General features: G+C 41.6%; 1 long non-coding RNA gene across 1 annotated transcript in view; it reads left to right on the forward strand.

The window, feature by feature from the left end:
- The window catches only part of LOC146403860 (uncharacterized), a 174,483-nt gene extending 157,915 nt beyond the window's left edge, over positions 1-16,568 (forward strand). The window contains exon 4 of the long non-coding RNA XR_014843727.1: positions 12,904-16,568. This is a non-coding gene — a long non-coding RNA (uncharacterized LOC146403860). The remainder of the gene's footprint in view (positions 1-12,903) is intronic.
- Positions 16,569-18,525: the final 1,957 nt, after the last annotated feature.

The raw sequence follows: 18,525 nt of genomic DNA on the forward strand, positions 1-18,525 counted from the left end.
GGGACTGAAAACCCGGCTGAAGTAGGGTGTGGGAAGGCTCGTTCTACCCTTCGCTGTGCACCGGAGGAGAGCTGTAAGGAAGCGTATTGACTTTGGTGGTGCTCCAGGCTGGTTCTCGGTAGCCCACGTGTGCTCTTACATAAACCTGGACAGCCTCACGTTAGTAAATGTGGTCCGGGAGGACGGGGCTGCTGAGCTGGGTGAGCCTGACTCATGCTTACAGGTGATGCGCCCGGGGAAGGGGATGCAGCTCCTCTGCGCCGCTCATCCTGGGACGGTCCTCCTGCCTCAGGAAGTGAGGGCACTGAGGTGGAGTCTTCTTCCTGGGGCCTTGCTGAGTCTGGACTCCCCAGCATGGATGTCATGGGAGCATTTGCAGGAGAGTGAGCTGGGCCTTCCCTGTCGAGGCAGGAACCACTTTACTTAATGACTCTGAGGTGATGTTTTAGCCTGTGGGCTCAAAGAGTAGTAAATTTTCAGTAGAAGTTTGAGATTTTTCTCTGCATTATGCTTGTGTCACCCTTAAGCATGGAAGGAAGTTTTGTTAAAAAGCCAGAGCCAGGCCTCAGATGTGCCATGAGAGGTGAAGGGGCACCGCCCAGGGTTTGGAGTGAGAGGCCCTGGGCCTTTGGCATGTGTTCTCGGAGGTCTGAGAGGATCTGAGTGGTGGCCTCAGCAGGAGACAACCAGGCCTTCTCCTGACGTGCAGGAACAGCAGTGGCAGCCGTGTGAAGGGCAGTGAAGTCAACCTGCTGGACAGAAGAACCAGAAGGACCGGCTCCAGATCACACATGAGGCAGTGCCCTGGGAAACCCTGAAAAGTAACCTGGGAAAATAATGCAAGAAACCCAACTGCGGGACATTCCACAAACAACTTGCCTGTACTCAAGAATGTGAATTTCATGAAAGGCACAGAGAGGCTGAGAAGTGTTCTCAAGTAAAGGAGACAAGAGACATGACAGCCAAGTAAGATGCATGGTCCTGGATTGCCTCCCAGAGACAAGAAATAAATGTCATAGAGGACATTTAATTGTTGGGCTAATTGGTCAAATTAGAACATGGGCTATGTATTAGAAAATAGTAATATGTCTCTGTTAAATTTCCTGAATTTGATTAGTGAATTGTAGTTATGTAAGAGAATGTTTTTGTCCTTAGGAGGTATTTAGGTATTTAGGAGATATGATCAGGTATTTATAAGTGAAAGGTCATGATGTCTGCAACTTATTCTCAAGCGGTTTAATAAAAAAAGAATAGTAATAACGTGTGTGCATGCATATATAGAAAGGGAGAAAGAAGAAAGGCAAATGAGACACTGAAAACCAGTAATTTCATGAGTGAGCACTCAATGCATAATAATTTGTTTGACTTTATTTAGATGTATCAAATAGCATATCTTGGTAGGGTCCAGACATATATGTGACTTTATTTTGTAATCATATCTTGGAAAAGCTTGAGAAATACACATTGTCTGTTTATAATATTTATTGCTACATTTATAAGCACTTTGATAAGCATGTATACTGCATAACAATGTGTCCCTCTTCCATATCCTGTAATACTGATTTAGAGCGAGAGCTTTCTTTCTTTCTTTTCTTCTTTTTAAGCCCTCACCTGCAGCATATGGAAGTTCCCAGGCTAGATGTCAAATCGGAGCTGCAATTGCTGGCCAAAGCCATAGCCACAGCAATACTGGATCTGAGCCACATCTGCAACCTACACTGCAATGTGCAGCAAGACCAGATTCTTAGCCCACTGAGAGAGGCCAGGGATTAAACCTCAGTCCTCACAGACATTATGCAGGGTTCTTAACCCACATAGCCACAATGGGAACTCCAAGAGCTAGAGCTTTCTGATTGCTTTGTTTATGTTATGACAGAGAACAAGAGTACTGACTGGCATGACTGGTTCACTTGCTGCTCTGGAAACATTGACTTAACTCATGTTTGCATCCTGAACATCTAGTAATATTCCTAGTAATGGTGGTTAATGAGTGAATTGACTAGCTGTATAAATAGCACTCAAAGGAGGCAATAAACTTCCACTACTTTGGAGACATACAGCATAGACAAAAGGAAGATAAAAAATGGACACACCTTCCTGATGAGGCAGACCTAGTCTAAAAACATCTCTTTTCATTTATATGGCATGGTGTCCTTTTTTACTCAGATTCATATCTGACTTTTTTTTTTTTTTTTTTTTTTTTTTTTGTCTGTTGTCTTTTAGGGCTACACCCTCAGCATATGGAGGTTCCCAGGTTAGGGGTCTAATCAGAGCGACAGCTGCCAGCCTACACCAGAGCCACAGCAATGTGGGATCCGAGCCGCATCTCTGACCAACACCACAGCTCACTGCAACGCCGGATCCTTAACCCACTGAGCAAGGCCAGGGATTGAATCCCCAACCTCATGGTTCCTAGTCAGATTCATTAACCACTGAGCCGCGATGGGAACTCCCATATCTGGCTATTTTTTAAAGTTTCATGTGTACAACATTATATTTCTACTTCTGTATATACTACAGCATGCTCACTACCAAAAATTTAGTTTCCATTCATCATCATAGAGTTGACCCCCTTTATCCATTTTGCCCCTCCGCTCCACCTTACATCTGACTTTAATCTGGTTCCTGTGTGACTTGAATATGCTCAGGCTTTATTCCTTCCTAGTTGGGGATCTCAGCCAATGGTTCTCCTGAGATCAGTATTGTTGCTGGCATTTGCCGAGTTCATCTGTTTGATGCATCCAACCCTTGAGTGAGTGAAGATCTTGATTTCTGAGATCTTGATATATGCCATCTGGTTCCCTCCCTGTAGACTATTGAGTTAGGGACCACATTAAGTTGAATATTAAGCACATTCCAAATTACTGACCAAAACATAGAATTCCTGGGTGGGAGGAGATAACTGTCAAACTACACTGCCTGAGCATGTATTCCTCTGTGTGTGTGTTCGTGTGTGTGCAAATAGGCAAGGAGTGAGTTCCCACTGTGATTCAGCAGGTTATGAACCCAACTAGTGTCCATGAGGGTATGGGTTAGAAAGCTGGCCTCACTAAGTTAAGGATCCAGCATTACTGTGAGCTGTGTTGGTCGCAGACGGAGCTCAGATCCCACATTGCTGTGGCTGTAGGGTAGGCCGGCAGCTGCAGCTCCTGTTCTACCCCTAGCCTGGGAACCTCCACATGCTGCAGGTGTGGCCCTAAAAAACAAACAAAACAAAACAAAAGAATAGGCAAGGAGACAAAAATTGGTAGATGTTCGTCAAACCCAAAACAGAATATCTTTCCATTTTGAAGAATAAAGCCACCATTTTTTGCAATTTTTCTCCATTTGTGAGATTGCTAGATATATAAACATAATTCAGAATTCTTAGAGTATTAGGAACATTTATTAACTTATTCTTCCCCCAGTGTTCTGAAATTATTAAAATTGTATTTTAAATGTGATTTCATGGATAGGTAAAAGAATGATACTTTAGGCCTAAAAGTGCTCAGTTTTAAGTGTGTTGCCCCAATGTATCATGGTGATCTGTTTCATAAGAAAAAGATTAAAGGTAATAAGAAGTGATTTATGTTTAGAGATGAAAAATATAGCAGGCTTAAGTTCATATCTGACAGCTGGTGACAAGTTAATGGCCCTGAAAGAAAAGAAAACTGCTGATTTTCCATTTTGCTTTGTGTTCTCTGACCAGGTGATGATCAGAGATTGAAAAAGCTAAGCAAAGACTCTCTTTAAGCCTTGGATAGAGAGGATATTATGAGACTCCCTGAGTGCCAGAAACGTAAAGATAATTGTGCCATATCTGTAATCCCTGTGGACAAGGAGATAGGTTGGATAAGGGAGGTCTCCTAATTTTCAGACATAGGAAGATCATGGATAATAAAATGACATTTTTTTAATGCATTTACTTAACAAAACTTTATGGAGAATGTTTCTAGGTAACAAGTACTGTGCTAAGTGCTGGGGTAAAAAGAGAAATAAGACATGGTTCTTAGAGAAGGGACACACTTAACAGATAGCACAATAAACATTCATAAAGTGCAGTATTGATTTGTAGAGGATATCATCAGGTGATCAGAGCTGTAGTTATAAGCGTGGGCTTATGAATTAGACAGAAGTGCCATGGATACTGGCTGTCTCATATAAACCGTGTGGATATGGAAAAGCAATGAAACAACTCTGGCCTTCATTCTCCATCTGGGAGTAAAATCTACCACCAAGGCTTGTAGTAGAAATTAAATGAAATAACGTAAATAAAGCACTTAATACAGTGCCTGAGACAGAATAGGAACTCAATAAAATGGCAATGATTAGAGTTATTATTATGTCTAGAAACAGTGTGTTGGTAATGTTAATCCTGGCCAAAATTCAAAAACTCAAATAATATCTTTCTTAAAAAGGAAAGATGTAACCACTGCTTCGCGAACAAATAGCTAAATAATCAGATTAACTAACAGATCAGCTACAGTTAACCTTATTTCTTTTTTGGCGTGATTCCCCCCACACTTAGCTACTAACAAATCAAATAAAAGGAGGTAAGTAGACATAGCATTAGTGGGTTTGTTAACACAGCACCCAACAGTCTCTCATACCACACCACTAGGCATCTGGGAAAACGAGGTTAGGCCAGTGATGGTTCAGCAAGGTGGGTTTGTTTGTGGCTCATGGCTCTTACCAAAGGGTGATGGCAATCTGAAGAGAAGTGTATAGGACCCTTGTTCTGCTCTTCCAGTTCAAAACTTTTATGAACAAATTAGAAGAGAGTTTTAATGGAAGTCTGATAAAACCAACTTCTCATTAAAAGAGATAAGCAGTGTGCCTCACTCATGATGGACTCAGGACCCCAAAGGAGCTCGTTCCAAAGACCAGAAAAACAGGCATAGGCTCCTTGAATTTTTTTTCTCTGTGTTTAATCTTTAAGATAGTTTTGGTTATTGTAGACTGCATGGTCTGAATTTACAGAAAGAACAATAAAGCTTAAATATTCTACTCCAGACCTTGTGCAAGGAAGATGTTATTAAGTACCCATCTTACAGCACATTATAGATGTTTGCTTTCTGCAGAAAGAGAGACGTAGTGTTCCGATCATCCTGAATACGCATGTGCAATGTGAAGAATTTAATGCAGTTTCTCAATGTCCCAGTTTTATCATTTTGATAAATAAGTGAAACTAACTTTTGGTGACAAAATACAAGCTTTCAATTTTCTGATAAGTTTCCAAATTATACACAGATTTTAACCTCAAAATTAAAATGAAGTTATTTCCCCTGAAACAATTAATTACTCAGACTTTCGCTTCAGGGTTTAGTAAAATTGGCATGGATGTTTGCACAGCATTATGCCCTGAACAACAATTTATTTGGCTTCTGTTTCCATGGAGTTTTACAGGTTATGTTGAATTGAACATATACATTGTCTCAGTGGAGAATATAGTAAGTGCTTAAGCAAGGCCGATGCTTGTCTTTCCCTGTATGTTCCCTCCCTGGAACCTGGAAAATGAATCTGTACAATAATCTATCCATAAACAATGAAAGGAAACCATATTTCTGGAGTAGGTAGTCCCCCCTTGCATTTAGGTTAACTTTGTAAAGAAAAGTAACTGTTGAGATAGCAGCTGGGAGCCTCTGGATTCAGAGCCAGTGGTGATCAGCTGTGATGTGTATCGGAAGAGTGTCACTTCAAAATTCATGTGTTTCCCCAAATCTCAGAATGTGACCTTATCTGGAAAAGGCATTTTTACAGATATAACTAGTTAAGATGAGATCATGTGGGAGTAGGGTGGGCTCTGAATCCAGTCTAACTGATGTCCTTATAAGAAGAGGAAAAGGAGTTCCCGTCACGGTGCAGTGGAAACGAATCCAACTAGTATCCATGAGGATGGGGGTTCCATCCCTGGCCTTTCTCAGTGGATTAAGGATCCGGCATTGCTGTGAGCTGTGGTGTGGATCGAAATGTGGCTCGGATCCCGTGTTGCAGTGGCTGTGGCATAGGCCAGCAGCTATAGCTCCAATTCAACTCCTAGCCTGGGAACCTCCATGTGCCGCGAATGCAGCCCTAAAAAGCAAAAAAAAAAAAAAAAAAAGGAAAGAAAAAGAAAAAAATAAAAAGAAAGAAAGAAAGGAGAAAAGGAGGAGGAGAAGAACAAACAGGCCTACAGAGGGAAGATGACGTGAAGACATAGAGATGCAGGAGGACAAAGCCATGTGATGACAGAGGTAGAGATTGGAGTGATGCATCTACAAGAAAAGGAATGCCAAGGATTACCAGCAGTCTCCAAGGCTAGGCCTGGGCCAGATCCCCTTCGCCTCAGAGCCCTAGAGAGAACATGGCTTTGCCAACCCCTTAAACTCAGGCTTCTAGCTTCCAGAACTGTGGGAGGATACATTTCTTTTGTCTAAAACCATCCAGTTTGTAAAACTTTGTTACAGCGGCCCTAGGAAACTAATATTAAAACCTGAGGTGCCAATGGAGAATGAACTTATCATAGGGATTCGTGAAAAATGCAGATTCAGTGTGCTTCGGGGGTTCCCTAGGGTTTTGATGAGGCTTCTCAGAACATCAGACAGGGCCTCCTGACCTGCCTCCCTTTGCCTGGCTGTGTTACACCACAGTCTGTTTTCCCCTTGGCCACAAGGGCCACCTTTGCAAGGCCTAATTCTCCTCCCTTCATGTCTCTGCGTAAAGCACAGCAGTTGTTCTTCCAGTGCCCTCAGGATAAACCCCACTTCCTAGAGTGGGGCCTTCCTGATCTGTCCCCAGCTTATCTCACCTGGTGCCAACCCTTCACCCTGTAACTTCTCCAGCCACCATACATGTTCATTTTCAAGCACTCCTGCTCTTTCTCCCATCTGGCCTCTGTGCCCTCATTCCCGTTGCCCGGAGCATGCTTCCTCCTCCCTTTCCCCTGGCATGTCCCAGCACCCCTTCTCCTGGCTGGAGCTACTCATTCCTGGCTTGGACCTGTCTTCCTGGGAGGCCTTCCCTGCCCCTCCTGAGTGCTCCCAGGGCACTCTGAGCCTCACCCAACATTGCTCTCCCCTCTCCCCGCCCCCTGTGTGTTGCACTCACTTATTTGCTTAGCAAGGAATTTTCCTCTTCACTACTCAGGTGCAAGAACTGTCACATTCCATTACTACTAAAATTAAAATTAGGGAGTTCTCTTGTGGCGCAGCAGGTTAAGGATGCAGCGTTGTCCCTGCAATGGCTGGGCTTGCTATTGTGGCTCAGGTTCCATCCCTGGCCCAGGAGCTTCCACATGGTGCAGATGCAGAGAAAAAAAAAAAAAAGAAAAAAAAAAAGTTAAATGTGCTCCTCATTCTCATCCTCCTGAATCATAAGAATTCAGTCTCTGGGCTTCTTCCCCGCCCCACACTCCCGTGAGAACACCTAGTAATTCTGAATTCATGCAATACCAGAAAAGTGGTTCTCCCGCCAGCTGGGTACTGGTTGTCTGGTGAACTCAGGGACCACCCTTCACGCCTGCAGTCCTCTCCACTGACGGCAAGAGGACATCGTGCCCTCACAGTCACTCAGAGCCTCAGCATGGATTGGCCTGACTGGATTGACTTCCCGCTAAGCAGTTCACCTGACCTTATACAGCAACCCCTCAAACTCCTCACTTTTACTTAGATCCAAGGGAAACCTTCACTCTTCCCCTCCTCCAGGTGCACATGTGGCTAAGCATTCCTGTGTTTCCCACTTAAATCTCTTTCCCCTACCCTGAGTCAAACCAGAATATTCCTCCTCAATTCATGTAGGGTAGTAACTGAGCTTCAAAAAAGCAATGTAAGGCTCTCCATCCAGGTAGAGATAGAAAAAGATCTTGATTCTCATTGCTCAACACTCCCCATGTAGCTAAACAAAAGCAATACAAAAAGCAAAACACCAGTTAATTTTTTAAACACACTCCACCTATTACACAGTTTCTCCTCCCCACTGGGAGGGGAAGGAGAAGGCCATGCTCACCATGACGCTGTCCTTGCTGTGTAGTAGGTGTTTTAACCATTATACTGTGCTGGTAAATAATAAACTATCTTTAGAAAACAGGCAAGCTTGTTAATAATTATGTAGCCTAGAATAGGGGTAAAAAGCTTAGAATTAGACAAATCTGGGTTTGAACATGTACCCTGCTACTTAGAAGTCTGTGCCTTGAATATTCGACAACCCGAAGTAGACCATTATTTTTAACATCCTCTCCTCTATACAACGAAGTTATTTTCAGTAATACTCATGTGATTATTGGTAAATGTCATTATTTCTTAATTAATTATTTAGTTTTAAAACAACAGTTTTTTAAAAGTACATTTTAAAGCTAAAGTTATCCAAGTTAAACCAAATAGTTAATGAATGAATTATTTGTACTTACTAAACAAAAAGATTTTATCTCACAGTTGGCAGCTGTTTTATTACTTTAAATTTTAAAGAGAAACAAAAACTCCAGATTGTTCTCATAGAATGACAGCATTAGAGTGACTAAAGTTCTGTTCTTTGTCTTTACAATCATGTGCTGTCATTGTTTATTTTAAATTCAGTATTTAAACACAGGAATAGGTAATACCACAAAGGTTCAGGGAATGAATTACACTCCAAGCAAGCTCAAAGTTTCAACCCATCATAAACCTATTCCCTAAATAAATAGAGGAATAACTCTTGTTCTCAGAATTCACTTCCACCTATAATCCAGTGTTTATTAAAGGAAAAATAATTTTCAAATGTACTAGTTTTGGAGTTCCCATTGTGGCTTAGCGGAAACAAACCTGACTAGTATCCATGAGGATTCGGGTTCGACCCCTGGCCTTGTTCAGTGGGTTAAGGATCCGGCGTTGCTGTGAGCTGCAGATTGCTTGCAGATTCCAGACGTGGCTCAGATGCTGTGGCTGTGGTGTAGGCTGGCAGCTGTAGCTCCAATTCTACCCCTAGCCTGGAAACTTCCATATGCCTTGGGTGCAGCCCTAAAAAAACAACAGCAAAAAAACCAACAACAAAAAAAGTGCTAGTTTTAAGACATACATTATATTATTAAAATTCAATAATGCCCACAACAATTGCTTAAAACACAGCCAACAAAAGATTTTTTTCGGGAAGGAGTATTTTATCCCTGACATTATCTAGAATTGCTGGTACATAATGATTTAAACACACACACATAAGAGAGTATTCATAATAGCCGTGGAAGTGGAAGCAACCCATGTGTACTTTAATGGATAAACAAAATGTGGTATATACATACAATGCAATATTGTTCAGCCTTTTAAAAAGGGAGGAAATTCTGACACATACACAACATGGATAAACCTTGAAGACATTATGCTAAGTGAAATAAGCTAGTCACAAAAGGACAATGTTATTCCACTTATATGTGGTACTTAGAGTAGTCAAAGCTATTGAGACAAAAAGTAAAATGGTGCTTGTCAGGGACTAGGGGAAGAGGGGAATGAGGAGTTATTGTTTAATTGGTTCAAATGTTCAGTTTCAGGCGATGATAAGTGTTCTGGGGATGGATGGTGATGTGGCATAATAATATCAATATACGTAATGCCACTGAGCTGTACACTTAAAGATTGTTAAGATAGTAAATGTATGTTGTATATATTTTACTACAAATTTTTTAATGCTAAAAAAAAAGATAGTCTGACTTGTAGTCAGTTTTATTGTTATATGTAAATTGTTGCAGCCAGTGCACCTCCTTATTGCCTAGACTCAGGGCTGACCACATCCATCCCCACCTCTAGACGTTCTCTTGGACTTTTAGCAAGTTACTTAACTTCTAGTCTTAGTTTCCTTATCTGCTCGATGGAGATGATAATTTCTTCAAGGAGTTGTTGAAAGAATTAAATAACCACCCTTGGCACATAGTCAATGCTTAGGAGAACTAGTGTTGTATTCATATTTAAATGATTTTTAGGTGCCAGGGAAGTGATAGAAATAATGTTGGCAGAACTAGAAACTGGCAGCATGATAAAGGAATCTTTTTTAGGAGCGAGTGTAGCAAAATGCAGTGTCATTTTTGACCTACTCTTTCACTTGGGTGAATATGCATTCCTCTAAGGTGCCAGGCCATCCCACCTGCCTCCACTGTCCCCCCAAACCCAAGCAAGCATGCTGTCCATCTTTGAAATTATCAGGAGTCAGTCTAGTGGGTTTAAGGTGTTCCCTTCAGTTAACCAGTACCTGAAGAGCAGATGGGGGTACCAGCCCCAGGAACATTATCAGCATCTTCTTGATGTGCTTGCAGCTTTTTTGGCAAAGATTAGGAAATTGGAAGTGAATGTGGAGTGGTATCAACAGTGTTGAACCATGATTAAGTCTTTCTCTCTTGTAAAGTTAACTTATGATGGTTTTTAGAATACTTTTCTGCATGAGATTTATTAATTCTTAGAGGCAGCTTCTGTTTCTGCAGCATGAAGGAAGTTGTACTGGTTCCTGCAGAAACAGGATATTATTGACCACATCTGACATGACAACACAGGGAGGAAACCCAGTGCCTTTGATAAGTGTTCGAGATCAGCAGCTGGTACAAGAGTTTAAAAAAAAAATAGTAGGAAAGAATAAACAAGCCAGTATAATGTACAAAGCACACACCATACAAAATAATTACTACCATGTTTTCATTCCAAAATTAAGGACTAGAAACTGTTTAAAAAAAAAAAAAAGAGTAGCAACAGGCCCCAAATGGAGTCATTTGCCCCTAGTGACACCAAACAAAAACTTAATTTTAATTTCAGTCCCTCCCAGAAAATGTCATCTTTGAAACAGTCTGAAATTCCAAGGTCAATGCTGGTAAGGTAATCTGATGACAAAGACCCCTGCTGTTCCCTTCCTCCTAAAGAAGTCCAAGTCCAAGCTCAGATGATGGTTAGCATTTTTTAGCAAGAAAGTATCTTTAATTAAGGTATGGACATTGTTTTTTTCAGACGTAATGCCATTGCACACCTAACAGACTACAGTAAGGTATGAACAACATTTGTATGTGCTGGGAAACAAGAGCTTGTGTGACTCGCTTTATCTCGATATTCGTGCTGTCATGGTGGCCTAGAACCCAACACAGTGTCTCTGAGGTTCCTCTGCCCTTGCTAGAGGGATGCTGCCCGATATGAGAACTGTTGAATAAAGCCAGTTAGATCTTCAAACTTGCTTAGTTCGATTCTGTTTTTTAACAAAACTTCTTTTTTTTTTTTTTTTAAATCTTTTTAAGGCCACACCCTTGGCATATGGATGTTCCCAGGCTAGGGGTCAAATCGGAGCTACAGCTGCTGGCCTACACCACAGCCACAGCAACACGGAATATGAGCCACATCTGCGACCTACACCACAGCTCACAGCCAGACTGGATCCCCGACCCACTAAGTGAGGCCAGGGATCAAACCCACATCCTCATGGATACTAGTCGGAGTTGTTTCTGCTGAGCCACGATGGGAACTTCCAAAGCTTAATATCCTTTTGACTTGAGCTTTTAAAAAGTTAATTATGGAAAATAATTTTTCCCCATCTGTACATAATAGGTTACCATGAATATATTTTATTGTCACTGACAACTACTGCTGGGGATTCTGTAGATCCAGCAGTAGCAGTTGTCACCAGAATTTAGTAAGAAAGTTCTTTCTAAAGAGTGAATAAGAAAAAAACACTGAGTGTTATTTTTCAAAAAGAAGTAAAGAGATATAAAGAAAATTATCTTCAATCTTATTTGACACATTATAAACAAGTATTTGCAGTGAATCTAGACAGCCATTTGTGAATTGAAGGACATTTTAAAAGGTTGCCATTCGAATGACACAATGAGTTTTCAGCACAGCACCACCACGTCTTATTCCTGGAATCCTGGTGTAGGTGTACATGGAGACGTTTTGAAGTGTAACTCAAATTTATAGACGAGATAGAAACCACATAACCTTAATTAGACATAGGATTCTTAGTAACAAGAGGGAAGGAAAGGAGGGAAGAAGAAGAGAGAGGGATGGAAAGGGAGGGAGGAGGGAAGGAAGGAAGGAGGGAGGAAGGAAGGGAGGAAGAAAGGGAGGGAAGGAAGGAGGGAGAGAGGGAAGGAAGGAGGAAGGGAGAGAGGGAAGGAAGAGAGGGAGGGAGGAAGGAGGGAGGGAAGGAAGGAAGGAGGAAGGGAGAGAGGGAAGGAAGAGAGGGAGGGAAGGAAGAGAGGGAGGGAGGAAGGAAGTTAAACGTAGAAAGAAGGGAAGAAAAGAGGGAGGAGGTAGAAAGGAAAGGAGGGAGGGAAAAAGAGAGGAATGGAAAGGGAAGGAGGGAAGGAGGGAAGGAAGGAGGGAGGCAGGCAGGCGGGCATTTTACTGAGGTTGCTCAGGTGGTTTGTGATGCCTGAGCGTGTGAGCAGTGCTGTGTTCCAGACGGTGGCAGGGCCTCAGCCCCGCTCTCCTGGACCCTGGGATCAGGCGCCCCAGCTGGAGGAAGCAGAGACAGCCCAGGCTGGATGCTGGACTCGGGAGGCAAGGATGTTCACAGAGCAAGCAAGGGCCCAGGCACAGGGCCAGGGAGGGGTGGTGCCGGCGGTGTGGAAGGCGCGCCGGGAGGTACAGGCCATGGCCCTGAGGCCTCTGCGCAAGGATGTGGCTGGAAACCGATCTGAAATCCCTGCTTTTGGTGTGAATTCTCTTCCTCTCACACAATAGGGCTTTGGAACCGAGGTTACTCTTAAAAAGTGTCAGGTAAGTTCTTAAAAATTAAAATTACGTCAGTTGACAAAGGGAGCTTTGCTGAAGTAATAGAGGTTTTAGGAAGGAGTGCACTAGAGGGCTCCAGACTTCTTGGGAAGTAGATTATCATCGAAGAATAGGTGACTCATTACCAGAGACAGAACCACTGCTGCCTACTTCAAGGGACAGGTCACCAGCAAACCCGAGACTCACGAGAACCCACTGGTGAATGCCTTTTCCTTAGCCCACATAGGGAGATGCCAAGAAGGACAAACAAGCAAGCTCCCTTCCTCCTGCCAGAACAGAACGTTATTCACTGAAAATCAATTTAGACACGTAACAAGGAAAAAGTCTTCCTACATGATAGTGAATCGAACGACACTTCAGCAGGTGAGTTCTCAATCCAGCCATTTTGACACACCCAAAATAAACTGCAGTTTCGTGGGACAAGGAAGTTTTTGGATACAACCTCAAATCATTTGTTCCACAGAAAATATCAAACTCTCCCGTTTCTGAAAGGTCTTGGAGCCTCTCACCAAGAGAACACAGGCCGAACGCCATGTGTTCAGATTCCTCTGAGCAGTGTGCGTTTAGCTCCACTGTCAGAGTAATCCGACCTGCTGAACGGGACATCCTCGGTTTGCCTCAATCCAATGCCAGACGTTTCTTTATAGTCAGGAAAAGCGTTTTTAAGAAGACTGTTCTGCAAGGACTAGAGCAGCCAGGATCTTGGAGCATGATCCCTTCCAATACCCAGAGTACACCACGAGTTCTTGGAACCTGCTGCTCCCTTCATATTTGGCATCAGCAGCTTATTGTCCTTGTCTAGACAAGTGCTATGGGCTGGGTAAACACTGAATTGCTACATAAAGCCTCTATTCATCCAGAATGAAAATGTGTCAACATGCAGCCTGTAGGGTCCAAGAGGGGCCTTTGTGCAGAGAAAGACCTGTTTACACTTACTTTGGTTTTAAATTAATATTTACTTATTAACATTACAAAATTTAAAACCTAATTTCCTTACATTTTAAGTGCAATGTACAAGTCATGTTCTTTTATTTATAATTCTGATAGAATGTTTTACTCACTTTTCTTAATAGTTGATTAACTCAAGCTGAACAAGCTAAATTCCTTTTAATAATTGTTCCCATTTATGAATTCCCCAAGTTATTTAATCACTTCTTTAAGTATTTCAAATACATTTGCAAATCTCACATATTTACTGTTCTCTTTTAAGACTTCAAATGCTTGACGAGGTAAGTAATCTTTACAAGCAAAATAATTCTACAGGCTAATTTAGTGAATCTCAAGTTATCCTAAAAATTTAAGAACTAGTCATAAAATTATCCAATTAGGAGTTCTCATCATGATGCAGCAGAAACAAATCTGACTAGTATCCTTGAGGATGCAGGTTTGATCCCTGGCCTTGCTCAGTGGGTTGAGGATCTGCATTGCTATGAGATGTGGTGTAGGTCAAAGACACAGCTGAGATTCCACATAGCTGCAGCTGTGGCATAGGTCAGTGGCTACAGCTCCAGTTCAACCCCTAGCCTGGGAACTTCCATATGTTGTGGAAGTTCCATACGGTTGTGGCCCTAAAAAAAAATACAGTAAAGCTGAAAACACATGGGTGTTATGTCAGATTCCTTAAGCATTACACTTTAAACAACAAATGGAGTAGATTACTCTACTTATTCCTATACTTTACACAAAACTGTTATTTGTAGGTTGGTTAATTTAATTATGTTTAAATTTATTTCTAAAACTCTTTATGGTTGGAAGGATACTTTGCAGAACAGAAGTGAATTTCTAACATCCCAGGCAAGTTGGTGATTTGTACTGATCATTAAGTAGATTCCAGTCACGCCATGGCTCTGAGGTTTTACACTTGCAAACAGAAGATGTATGACCTGAGAGGATCCTAATACTTATTCCCTGGGGTTTTTTACCTTTATTTTTTTCCGGCTCTATTATTGTTAAAATTACTGTTTATTTTAATTTTTATTATTTTTTATTTATTATAGCTTGATTTTGGTAGAAGGAATTCTACAATCCACCCTCTACCCTCCCCTTGTTAACCCTAACTGAATCAAATTAACCCCCATATTGCATGACTGAATCTGCATTCTTTTTAGATCTTTCTCAGACAACAGCTCTTTGGTCGTCTTCATGTCATCTCATGGCTTATGAATTCTCTCAATCCTTTCTGGCTCTGTGGCTACAACTCTGGAAGTTGTAAAATGGCAAAATGTTACACTAACCATTTGTATATTCTAAATAGTATCTTTGAACACCTTCAGGCAGGTTATTAGACAGGCTAAGAAAGTTGACCTGCACCATTTACTAGCTATACGACATTGGAGTGTGTCACATAATGGACTGATGACCCAAAAGTCTTAGTCTTAGTCTTCCCCCTTGTCTTTTTCAAGTAGAGAGGCTCCAAAACTAAAGTATTTCTTTCAAACTCCTTCAGTAGAGAGGCTCCAAAACTAAAGTATTTCTTTCAAACTCCTTCGAAGATGACAGTGGTCATGGAAACAGCCCAGGCCAATGAAGAGAAAATGGAATTTACAAAGAAGCTATTCTAGGGGAAGGATTTTGTTATTGCCATTCGTCTAACTGAAATGTAATTGAGGTATAACATATTAGTTTCAAGTGTACAACATAATGATTCAATATTTGTACACTCTGAGGAAAGATTTCTGCTTTCTTTTTTTTATATATTTTTTTTATTTTTGTCTTTTTAGGGCCACACCCGTGTCATATAGAAGTTTCCAGGCTATGCATTGAATCAGAGCTATAGCCACTGGCCTACACCACAGCCACAGCAATGCCAGATCCAAGCCGAATCTGTGACCCATACCACAGCTCACGGCCACACTGGATCTTTAACCTGCTGAATGAGATCAGGTATCAAACCTGTGTCCTCATGGATACTAGTCGAGTTTGTTAACCGCTGAGCCACAACAGGAACCTGAGGAAAGGTTTCTTTTAAAGGAATAAACTTGGCTTATAATCTTTGTAGCCCTTTACCTTCCATCTTTTACTCTACAAGGGCACAGTGTCAGAGGGCCTAGAAGGATCTCGCAACTCTGTGGCCAAATGCCGCACACTAAGGATGGGAGAAAAAACACAAGGAGTACGTACCAGCCCTCTTGATTTCTCTTTAAACATGGAAAAAAAGAAAAGGAAAGAAAGCTCTAAATGTCTCAGCCCATGTTTATCAGGTTTTGTATTACTGGTATTTATTTACATTCCTAATTGAAACAGGCAAATTACTCAGCCAATCTATGCTTCAGTTTCTTCATATGAAATAAAGATAACAGCAGTATCTACTTCATAAGATTGGGAAGATTGTTCTAAATAATAAAGGAAAAGGGTCTAGCACATTGTGAGTGCTCAGAGTTGCTATCGTCATCATCATCACCATCAGCAGCAGCAGCAGCAGCAGCAACAGCATCATCATCATCATCATCTCCATCATCACCACTATCATCATCTCCATCACCATCATCATCATCATCATCATCATCACCATCATCACCACTATCATCATCATCACCATTATCATCACAAGCAAGAGACTAAAGAAACAAATGTGGAAAGGGGGTAAAATGAAACTATATTTCCCTACTACCCAAAGTCGACCAAATTTGAGTCTCTATCATTTGATTCATACAGATATACCAGTGATTCAATTAAAACATATTGGTACTTATTGATATAATGTATTGGTACAGACTTTTCCGCAATATTGCTGTTTCTCCAATACTGCTCTAGTCAATCAAGAGGGCATGTCACTGAAAACACGCTTGAGCTAAAACTACTAAAACACTATATTTTTGCTTTTTATTGTATGAATAATATATATTCATTAAATGAAATTCGTAAAATAAATAAAAGGTTAGTTGAAATCTTTGCTTATTTTCTTCCATCCTTTTCTCTTTTAATAAAATATATGTTATTTAGAAACATAAGCATGGTATATAAAATTGGAACTACACTGAAAATATTTTTATTTTTTAAGTTTATTATTATTATTTATCTTTTTCAGGCTGAACTCATGGTATATGGAAGTTTCCAGGCTAGGGGTCAAATCGGAGCTGCAGCTGCCAGCCTGCACCACAATAGCAATGCCAGATCCGAGCCACCTGTGACCGACACTGCTGCTCTCAGTAATGCCAGATCCTTAACCCACTAAGTGGGACCAGGGATCGAACCTGCTCCTCATGGATACTAGTCGGGTTTGTTACTGCTGAGCCACCATAGGAACTCCTGAAAATATTTTTAAATTGTACTTTGATCAGCTACTATGTCATGACCACTTTCTCATGTAATTAAATATTTTTCAAAAAAATGTAATGACTGTGGGAGTTCCACTTCTGGAATGGAGGAGTAATTTACTTCATGGACCCACTCTCCATCAAAGCAACCATCATCTTGTAAAAATTATAAAACAAAGAACCTTTTAAAGTCTTAGGAAATTAGGAGTTCCCATTGTGGCTCAGCGGTAACAAACCTGACTAGTATCCATGAAGACACAGGTTCAACCCTGGCCTCACTCAGTGGGTTAAAGGATCTGGCATTGCTATGAGCTGTGGTGTAGGTCATGAGACTCGACTCTGGATCCTGAGTTGCTGTGGCTATGGTGCAGGTCAGCAGCTACAGCTCTGATTCGACCCCTAGCCTGGGAATTTCCAAATGCCTCGGGTGTGGCCCTAAAAAGACAGGAGAAAAAAAAAGAGGTCTTAGGAAATTGGCCCAAGTGCATACATCAAATGAAGAAACATTTCTTATTCAAGAAAACCTATTAAATTTCCATAAGAACAGCAAGTCTGTGGCAGTTGAGCCATGACTCATTCCTTCCCACCCCACCCTTAGTTCAGCATGAGGGAAGTTCCAATCCAGGTTGGTATGGCCAAGAAGTTGAAGCTTCCCCTACCCTTAACTCCTGGTCAAGGGACTGGCTATCTTCCCAGGAGAGGCAAGCCAACCAACATTTTTCATCCTCCTAGCTCCGTGTTGCAGAGGCTAAATCCCTGATGAGAGTGGCTAAGAAGGTGGAGGGTCCCTTCCTCCATCCTGCCCCCACTCATGTGGTAGAGCTCTACTCTAGGCATGCAAGGCTGAGGAAACTGGGACCCCAGTTAACCTCACCAGAGGATATCCCCTCTGTCTATGCCCTGCTTGTATCAGGGGTGTCACTCTGATAAAGGTGAACCCCTGCCCCTGCTCTAGAACAGGGGCTCAGAGATTTTTCCCAGACAGCAGGCAGTCCATAAGAAAAGAGAGCTCTGAAGTACTGTCCAACAGAACGGACTTTATTTGAAATAGAGATTAGAAAAATTCAAGTCCAAGTGTGCTCTTAAAAACAATAGAGAATTTAGTGGTAAGCAATTAGCTTTACTTTCCTCTTAAAGACATTTCCAACGCCGCCTTCTCACATGGAGAACAGGAAACAGAAACTTAAATTTCATCTTTGAATCTAGGAAACAGCTGTAACCCCAAACCAATCATACCAGAAGGGGAATCAGATGGACGAATGATAAATGACTTAGCAGAACACATGGAGGTCAATTCCAGGTGCCTGCAAAGGTGATACTGGCCAGAAGCAAGCCAGTTTGACTCACAGGATCCCAGTATGGCTCAGAAGGTGGAGACAACAGCACCCTGAAAGGTAAGGATGTTAATAACTGTTAATAAGATTATTGGAAAGTTTGTCAAAGGAAAAATTGGGTCTTTATGTCTTCACTCCTGCCTCACTCAGCCTGGCGACCATCCTGCTGGAGAAATTTGAACCAGAGAGTATACTGACAAAGAGAATGGTGACGTGAAGACTGAAAACAGGATTTTAGGCAAAAGTCTG

Source organism: Sus scrofa, chromosome 4 (genome assembly GCF_054392235.1).
Source record: "Sus scrofa isolate SSC_HxYL_T2T_F1_AM1 chromosome 4, Sscrofa_HxYL_maternal_Yorkshire_Landrace_v2.0, whole genome shotgun sequence".
NCBI lineage: Eukaryota > Metazoa > Chordata > Mammalia > Artiodactyla > Suidae > Sus > Sus scrofa.